Source organism: Phoxinus phoxinus, assembly GCF_949152265.1.
Source record: "Phoxinus phoxinus genome assembly, chromosome: 2".
Classification (NCBI taxonomy): Eukaryota; Metazoa; Chordata; class Actinopteri; order Cypriniformes; family Leuciscidae; genus Phoxinus; species Phoxinus phoxinus.
In genome coordinates this window covers 3,799,647-3,807,855 of record NC_136877.1, presented here as the reverse complement: position 1 = coordinate 3,807,855, position 8,209 = coordinate 3,799,647, and the positions used below count along the sequence as shown (strand labels likewise).

The 8,209-nt window shown below is 37.3% G+C and overlaps 1 long non-coding RNA gene across 1 annotated transcript; it reads left to right on the top strand.

Annotated features, from left to right (window-relative positions):
* The first annotated feature begins 3,721 nt into the window (after positions 1–3,721).
* On the top strand, positions 3,722–7,965 carry LOC306991026. The gene is made up of 4 exons (XR_013796016.1): positions 3,722–4,611; positions 6,737–6,828; positions 7,146–7,284; positions 7,727–7,965. It is a non-coding gene; the product is annotated as an uncharacterized lncRNA (long non-coding RNA).
* The last annotated feature ends 244 nt before the right edge of the window (positions 7,966–8,209 follow it).

Here is an 8,209-nt window from a genome sequence, read left to right as displayed (position 1 = left end):
TAAAAAATATGGTATTCACACAATACAGACACAAAGTGTGTGTGTCAGAATAATATATTTACCTACACTTAAATTATCTTTTTTTTAAACCAGTTCTTCTAAAAAAAGAAAAGAAAAACCTAAAACATAAATCTCCAGAATTCCTTTGCAAAATATAATTTACTATCAAATGTATCTCTTCATCTATATTTGAACCTTGCATACTATGGAGCTAATATTATGACAAAATGATTTGAATTTGAATTGTGTAAATCTGAATTATTTGCAAGTGTAATCTAACAAAATTGAATTTTAGGTGGTAGTTTAAATAGTTCTGAATTTAATTTTTTTAAAACGAATATTGAACATTTGAAATTTAACAAATTGAAATGTTTTTATGGCTGAATTTTATAGACATGTATTTTCAAACAGTAATATTCAGTTTAAAAAAAATCAGATTCAAGTTTTCAAGATGAAGAAATTCAGAACTTCAAATTCAGTTTTCTAAAATTCAATGTCAAAAATTCAAGTTCAAAAATTCAGATCTGACAGAAAGTAGGTCACAGGTCATCCACAGGGAAGAGTAGATGATCTCAGAAAAGTCGAACAGAGCATTTTGGCCAATTGGGGACTGCGGAAGTTTTCCAGCGCGAACGTGGTGGTGGTTCAAGAGGTTGCCACTCTCTGACTCTTGTCATGAATCGCCCGGAGGTCTATTACATGTACGACGCAGTCTAGACCGGACGCGAACGGTGCGAAGCGACCCGTGAAATCCCCAACAGCACACGGATTCCCCATCCTATTTCTGACCTAGTCCCAGCTCTTTGCAACAGTCGCTTCAAGCTGTGTTGCGTCGCGCCGCTCGCGTCCTGTCTGTGTAACGGCGGTGATCCACTTGTCCGTGCGACACTTCTGTCGCGCTGCACTCCACTATATTCCTATGGGTGACGTCAAGCGACTTTGACGCGCTCGCAAAGCATTCCGGGAAGGCGGCGCTTCATTTGAAAAAATGCCGCGCGTCAAAAAGCTGGCCGATGCCCATCTTTATGCAAATGAATTCCGTTGAACGCGAGGCGTCTATCCAATAGAAGCACGCACATGGAGACGGAGGGAAGTCTCTCGCGGGTCCTTTGTTTTTGACTGGCCGCTGGCTCAAAACCACGGCCATAGCGGTAAACTAGAAGAACGCCCATCAACGTTCACATGTGGGGAGGCGTTGCGACACCACACGACATTCGTGTCGGACAAGTGGATCAGTACCGTAACTGAGGTCTAGTAGACAAGGTGGCGTTCTAATCAATTTTACACAAAATGTAGGCTACTTTAAAACAAACACCAGAGACCGCTTAGACAATGTCCCACGTGCTGAGAACGCTAACCTAACATATAAACACAAAATCATTCATGTTTAAGAATCACTTACCTCCGGGCGATTCATGACAAGAGTGGACATTCTAAAACGCTTACGTGAAAAACGCTTAGCGTGGCTCACTGTACGAAGACAGTGATATTAAAGGACCAAACTCAGTACAAATCATATTAATAAACCATACTTTGTATAAAAAATCAGATGAGCCCAGAATACCTACGCAACGCGTTTAATTGTGCGTTAAGCATTTCCTTACCATAGAAAACCGTTATAAGAAAACGCTTAACGTGGCTCACTGTACAAAGACAGTGATATAAGGCTAAGGACCGTACACATCATATTAATAAACCATACTATGTATAAAAAATCAGATGAGCCCAGAATATGAACGCAACGCGTTAAGCATTTCCTTACCATAGAAAACCGATAAGAAAACGCTTAACGTGGCTCACTGTACAAAGACAAGGACCAAACTCAGTAGCCTACGCATCATAATAATAAACCATGTATAAAAAATCAGATGAGCCCAGAATATGAACGCAATGCGTTTAATTACGCGTTAAGCATGTTCTTATCATAGAAAACCGTTATAAGAAAACACTTAACGTGGCTTAATAAACCTTAAACCTGATTTTTTATACATAGTAGGCCTATGGTTTATTAAGGACCATTTAAGGTTTATTAAGCCACGTTAAGCGTTTTCTTATAACGGTTTTCTATGATTAGAACATGCTTAATTAAACGCGTTGCGTTCATATTCTGGGCTCATCTGATTTTTTATACAAAGTGGTTTATTAATATGATTTGTACTGAGTTTGGTCCTTTAATATCACTGTCTTCGTACAGTAAGCCACGTTAAGCGTTTTCATATCGGTTTTCTATTAAGGAATTTGCTTAACGCGTAATTAAACGCATTGCGTTCATATTCTGGGCTCATCTGATTTTTTATACATGGTTTATTATTATGATGCGTAGGCTACTAAGTTTGGTCCTTGTCTTTGTACAGTGAGCCACGTTAAGCGTTTTCTTATCGGTTTTCTATGGTAAAGAAATGCTTAACGCGTTGCGTTCATATTCTGGGCTCATCTGATTTTTTATACATAGTATGGTTTATTAATATGATGTGTACGGTCCTTAGCCTTATATCACTGTCTTTGTACAGTGAGCCACGTTAAGCGTTTTCTTATAACGGTTTTCTATGGTAAGGAAATGCTTAACGCACAATTAAACGCGTTGCGTAGGTATTCTGGGCTCATCTGATTTGTTATACAAAGTATGGTTTATTAATATGATTTGTACTGAGTTTGGTCCTTTAATATCACTGTCTTCGTACAGTGAGCCACGTTAAGCGTTTTTCACGTAAGCGTTTTAGAATGTCCACTCTTGTCATGAATCGCCCGGAGGTAAGTGATTCTTAAACATGAATGATTTTGTGTTTATATGTTAGGTTAGCGTTCTCAGCACGTGGGACATTGTCTAAGCGGTCTCTGGTGTTTGTTTTAAAGTAGCCTACATTTTGTGTAAAATTGATTAGAACGCCACCTTGTCTACTAGACCTCAGTTACACAGACAGGACGCGAGCGGCGCAACGCAACACAGCTTGAAGCGACTGTTGCAAAGAGCTGGGACTAGGTCAGAAATAGGATGGGGAATCCGTGTGCTGTTGGGGATTTCACGGGTCGCTTCGCACCGTTCGCGTCCGGTCTAGACTGCGTCGTACATGTAATAGACCTCCGGGCGATTCATGACAAGAGTCAGAGAGTGGCAACCTCTTGAACCACCACCACGTTCGCGCTGGAAAACTTCCGCAGTCCCCAATTGGCCAAAATGCTCTGTTCGACTTTTCTGAGATCATCTACTCCCTGTGGATGACCTGTGACCTACTTTCTGTCAGATCTGAATTTTTGAACTTGAATTTTTGACATTGAATTTTAGAAAACTGAATTTGAAGTTCTGAATTTCTTCATCTTGAAAACTTGAATCTGAATTTTTTTAAACTGAATATTACTTTTTGAAAATACATGTCTATAAAATTCAGCCATAAAAACATTTCAATTTGTTAAATTTCAAATGTTCAATATTCGTTCAAAAATTCAAATTCAGAACTATTTAAACTACCACCTAAAATTCAATTTTGTTAGATTACACTTGCAAATAATTCAGATTTACACAATTCAAATTCAAATCATTTTGTCATAATATTAGCTCCATAGTATATTAGCTCCATAGCTTTCTTGGAGCACATTTACGTGGTGAATTCCAATTACGTAACCTCCGGTAACGGCCATCTGATCTTTAAAACTAAAATAACTTAAAATAGAAAAATAATGAATGTAAGATAACAATGCCTAATATTAATAATAACAACATATTGGTTTTGATTTTGAAAACATTAACATTTTTCTTATTGAGAATTTGCAATCAGTATTTCCCTAGTAGCCTAACCAGTTCTGTCACTATAGCAACACCCGCGTACAACCTGAGAAAAACGTTAACGACGACACGAAGAGGAGAAGCGCAATGCGCTTGTGAAACGATGTGCCGGGGTTGAGGGAAATTTAGTATTGTTCACATTTTGATCTTGAAAGTTTTGTAAACGGCGTGGTTACCTACGAAGACGAATTTGCCGTCGAGTGGGGTGTGGGAAAACGACCAAAGGTGGATTCCCCATTTGGCTACCGTTCAATCAGTTGGAGGTAAGTAACGTTAAGTTAAGTTAAACCCTAACGTTTTTTTTAACTTAACTGTTACTACTTTGTATTAGTTACACATGGATATATGCTACATTAACATAAATAGATAATTTATTACGAAACTACGTTGTCAAGGAATGTGTTTAGTTCGTTAACATGTGTTTAGTTTTGCTGAGGCTAAAAGCTTCCTTTGACTTGCTAAAGCTAACTGTTAACGTACCTCGAGGTTATGTAGGATAACGTTAACTTTACACACACACACAGGATAACGGCGTTCTACCGTTATGAGTGATAACTTATATTTGTGATAATGATAATAATGTGATAATATCATATTGAGTGGGCATTGCATTATTCTTTAACTCAGACCCTTGTTCATAACTATCAGTGGCAATGGTGACTGATATTTCTCTGCAATTTCTCTGAATACTTTGGAGCGAAAGTTGGACAAATAACGTTCGAAGAAAGATTTCAAATTCGCCATTGTGGGAAAGAGAAACCGTGTTGCCAAACGTCTGTGGGAGGATGAGGATGACCCCTACTGCCGTGGCCACAGTCAGTGGAACCAAAGTGAGTTTTTGTTTAATGTACTTACTCTTTACCCCATAAAGACTACATTTGAGGACCCCCTGTACCCATAATGACGATATTTGAATTGTTTTGGCTTGTTTCTCGTTTAAACACTTTGAAATCATTAACAATCTTTAAAATTACCCATTTTTCGACTAGCCTATCCGATTTCATAAACAACATTCAATCAAATGAAGCAAGGGTCCATGTACTTTTGTCCATTCCTTTTTCGTTTTGTAACCATGGAAACAAAAACAAAAATGGAACGTTTGTTGTATTTTTAAATACTGTTGAATAACAAAATTAAAAAAAAAAACTTTAAAAAATAAAAATTTGTGCGCACAAAATAAAATAATGACTTTTAATTTTTTTAAATTATGTTTAGCATTTTTATAAACTAAAATTAGAAAACGAACAGATTCATATAAAAATGTCAATTTACAAATGTTCTTTTGTAAAATTGTTGTTTCTTCCACAGTTTCGAGAGCCATGTCTCTGAAATACATGACTTATACCATAATACATAAAAAAATAAACACCAGTAGCCTACCACAAGGCCGTCACCAGAACATACAGAAATGGGGGTTGGGTGGGTATTAATATATTAATTGGTATTTATACACCAATAAAAAATATTAAACAAACGTGATCTGTAGCATATAAAAGTGTACTCACCTTAAGCTAATAGCAGCGGATCGCATGAGTAAAATGTCATAAGAACTTAATATTTCCTCTCATTTTGTACTTAATATTTCTCAGACATGAGCTGATGATGGCACAGAACCGTCAAAATTAGATTTAAAGGGATATTCCAACATTTGGGGAATTAAGCTCATTTTCCGCCTCCACTTGAGTAAAACAATTGATTTTTACAGTTTATCCATTCAGCCAATCTCCGGGTCTGGCGGTAGCACTTTTAGCATAGCTTAGCGTAATTTATTGAATCTGATTAGCCCATTAGCATTGCGCTCAAAAATGGCCAAAGAGTTTCGATATTTTTCCTATTTAAAACTTGACACTTCTGTAGTCACATAGTGTACTAAGACAGACGGAAAATTAAAAGTTGCAATTTTCTAGACCGATATGGCTAGGAACTATACTCTCCGGCATAATATTCAAGAAACTTTGCTGCTGTACCATGGGTTTTAACAATTTTTAAGCCAACCTATGCTAAAAGTGGGTACCGCCAGACCTGGAGATCGGCTGAATGGATTCCAAAATAGTAAAAATCAATTGTTTTACTCGAGGCAAGGTGGAAAATGAGCTTAATTCCCCAAATGGTGGAATATCCCTTTAAGACTGCTTACAATGTGCAGCTGCGCCGAAGGAATAACGAGTGATATATAAACCTACAATACTGCATGCTTGCTGTATAACCATCTTATATAATTTATATCTACTATGTACCATACTACAAACAAACTACAAAACAAGCTGCTCAGATTTGCCTCCTGTTTGCACATCAAAACCGGAGCTCATTTGAAATATGCCGCATCCCCCCTCCCATGCAACACTATTATTAATAAATTTTAGGTGGCTTGCGACAAAAATGTAATACAGTAAGCTTGTAAGCATAATGATATATATAACTAAGGCAATCATTTGTATGTTTTAATAAAAAAAAAATTATAATTATATGTTGCCACAGGCTGCCATTCACAATCAAGGGGCAGAAATCCTAGCTTCCATTTCCTTGGAAGAACAAGCAGAAAATAGTGACAACGAGCTCTCACTTGTGCGTCAAGAATTGCTAGAAATAAAAAAATTTATCTTCACAGGTAACACGTATTATATTTCCATTCTACACACACACATATACACACAGTAAAAATTATTTTGCCAGATCATAAAACTCGACCTGCCAATGTTTCCTATTCATTGACCAGACAGTGGTGGCCTGCCATCCCACACAGAAAAATTGGCTGGTGTAAATTGTGTATGGGGACTTACATCATTGTTTTGAAAGGACTGATAAGAAGCCTGATGTTTTCAACAGTGTGTCTCACTAATACATTGATGGGATAAATGCAGAGACTGAATTTCCCTCACAGGATCAAAAGACTATACTTCTATTCTTATACTTATTGGCTACAGTCTTTCACATCTGTTTTTCTTGTTGATGCAGAGATACCTCAGATAAAAGAAATGTTCAATAGAAGCTCCATGCACCCCGGCAGTCCAGGGTCTCTCCCCAGCCCTTCAAACCCTGTTCAAATAGTGAGTACTTTTTTATGCAGTGCTGTTGGAAAGTATGTCTTCTATATTAATTGGTCATAATCGAATACAATTTACTGTAAATTTGTCCTAATCTAATCTCCCAAATTTCCTGGTACTTTGTGACAATGGCTCTTTTTGACACTACTTATTGATAATATGAAATCTCCAACATTGACAGTAGGGACCAGGAATGCTTGACATAATACTATTGGGACCAATTTCAACAGTCAATTGTACATAAATCTGGAATGCTGGATATTTTGTTTACTATACTGAATTGAAACTTTTAAGCCTATCAATTTTATTTTGTTCAACAGGAAGAAATTGTCCCGGGTTCAGATGTATCGCGAAGTGTGTGGCGCTCTGCTTGCCAGGCATCCAGTGGGACTTCAATGGCAAGGATTTTGCTGCTTGGGGTGTTTGACATTGAAACGCTCGTCAAAAGTAATTTGAGAGGTTAGTATTGTCTGTACAGTATATAGAGTGTGGTTAAAAATGCTTATTCCATGGTCACATTTGTTATGTTAAAGCTACATTGAGTAAGAAGAACTTCTCCCATCTAGCGGTGGGACAACCAACTGAATATTACTTTCTAGCCCCCCCATTACGCGCGCGTTTTAACTCCTACGGTGGCCGTTTCATGTAAAGGTTAACATGGCTTCCAGTACAAAGCAAAAGCAATGAAAAATAACTACAATTTAGAGTCTACAATCTACACTGATTGCAGTGTATGTGTGCCCTTACTTGCATACTCGCGTACTTTGTCACTCAATTTTACTGACTTGCACTAGAAGAAACTGCAATAAAGTTTTTTATTTTTATCTTTAGATAAGTTTATCCACCAGTGTTTTGTCTGCTTTATACCTAAAACTTTTTTATTTAAAATCTACCTTCTCAGGTGCAGTTATGTCAAAGCACTCAGTTTCGGCTGGCCAGATCGGAACAGCCCTGAATGGGAAGATGGCAGAGCTAAGACTGGCAATGTCCAGGAAAAATGTTAAGTAAAAATGAGTGTGTTTCCCCAGTGAGTGAGTTTGGAAATGTTTTAAATGTGGCTAGAAGTTTGAAAATGTAATACTATGGGAAAAAAGTGAGCGCTTTGAAAATGCTTTAAAAAGAAAATAAAGTCTGAAGTTGAAGTTGAAGGACAAGTTCGGTATTTTACACTTGGGTGGGGGGGGTGCTACCACAGAAACTGAACATTCTCGGGCCAGGAGCATGTGTCCAAATTTCAATCTTAACCGTTCTATTTCATCAGAAACGATCTGAAAACAGGGCTTTAAGTGTCAAATACCAAACTTGTCCTTTAAATGAAGTTCAAGTTTTTACTTGAAAAGTTTGTACTTGTTTGTACTTGTCAAGTCTGTACTGAAAAAAATGC